This window comes from Prionailurus bengalensis, chromosome X (genome assembly GCF_016509475.1).
Source record: "Prionailurus bengalensis isolate Pbe53 chromosome X, Fcat_Pben_1.1_paternal_pri, whole genome shotgun sequence".
In the NCBI taxonomy this organism is placed as follows: Eukaryota; Metazoa; Chordata; class Mammalia; order Carnivora; family Felidae; genus Prionailurus; species Prionailurus bengalensis.
In genome coordinates, this window is record NC_057361.1 from 93,266,092 (window position 1) to 93,267,734 (window position 1,643).

The window sequence follows — 1,643 nt, forward strand, 5'->3', positions numbered from 1 at the left end:
TATTCTATACCGACAACTGTGAGGAGTGACAGAGGAAGATTTTTACAAACCACCATATAGACAAACTGAACACATGTAAAGATTATAGGGTGAAGCAAGTTGATCATCACCAGCTTCTTGGAGTTAGCTAGAATATTCAAATTCATCCAGTGAGCCAGATACTTTAAATGGTAGCCTTTATATATAGTGCATACTGATAGACACTGCAAGAGAATTGAAGAAGGGTTAAGAGAAGAGAGAGGACTGGAGCTGGGCCTTAAAGAATATGATAGTGTTCACCTTGGCGGCACATATACTAAAATTGGAACGAAACGGAGAAGATTAAGATGGCCCCCGTGCAAGAATATGATAGAAAGTGGACAAGCAGAGCTGAGAAGCATGGTTTCTCCAGATAGGAGAAATTGTATGCGGGTAGAAATAAATATGGTTTTCCCCGACCTAAAAAGAGAGAGGAAACTATTCCAACCAATCTCTCTTTATAGTCATCTCTCTCTCTTTTAAACTCATAACCAAACTTCTTCTCAAAAGAAGAATCTACACCTGTCATTCAGGCAATAGTCACTAATTTAGCTCTCACGTGCCAACTTCATGAGATACATTTTAATCGCATCTTACTTGTTCTGTCTTCAATTCACACAGTTGACCCATCCCTCTATTCTGAAACCAGACTCTTCCTTGGTTTTGATGTTGCCACTTCTCTTATTCTACCTCTCTGGCCATTCCTGGGCCTTACTTTTTAAAAAACAAATGTTAAAGTTGCAGAAGTTTTGGATTTACAGAAAAATTGTGATGATAGCACAGAGTTCCCATATGCCTCACATTGCTTCCCCTATTATTGCTATCTCAGAACAGCCTGGTACATTTGTCACAATTAATGAACCAACATTGGTACATTATAGTTAACTAAGTCCAGATTTTATGGTCAGATAACCTTAGTTTTTAACTGAATGTTCTTTTTTGTTCCAAGATCTCATCTAGGATACTAAATTATAATTACTTGTCATGTCTTCTTAAGCTCCTCTTGGCTATGACAGGGTCTCCATCTCTCCTTGTTTTTGATTGACTTTAAAAGTGTTAAAGACTACTGGTTAGGCATTTTGTAGAATGTACCTCTATTCTGATTCGTCTGATGTTTTTTCTTATGATTAGACTGGGGTTATGGGTTTCAGATTGGAAGATCAGAGGTAAAATGCCATTTTCCTCACATTATGTCAATGGTAGGTGACATCAACGTGATTTATTACTGTTGATGTTAACCTTGATCGCCTGGTTCAAGTGGCTCAGGTTTCCCCTCTGTTCCCATACTGTAGTTTCTGGAAGGAAGTCACCGTGCATCATCCATACCTCCCTTAAGGAATGGGTAGTGCTACTCCATTTCCTTTAAAGTAGTATTTACGTTAAGCATTTGGAATTCTTATGCATGTGAGATTTGTCTCCTCTCTCCCGTGTATTTATTTAATCATTCATTTATACCAGGGTGGTCTCATGAATATGTATTTTATTCTTGGGTTTTAATCTAATATTAGCTCAATAATTTTGTTAATAATTCTGTTGCTCCAATTGTCCAGCTTTGATCATCGGGAGCTCTTTTGGTTGGTTCCTGTACCCCTCGATACACCTGATCAGACTCTGTGTGTGTGGTG

General features: G+C 38.2%; 1 pseudogene; it reads left to right on the forward strand.

Moving 5' to 3' along the window:
• The first annotated feature begins 271 nt into the window (after positions 1 to 271).
• On the forward strand, positions 272 to 386 carry LOC122478113 (annotated as a pseudogene).
• Positions 387 to 1,643: the final 1,257 nt, after the last annotated feature.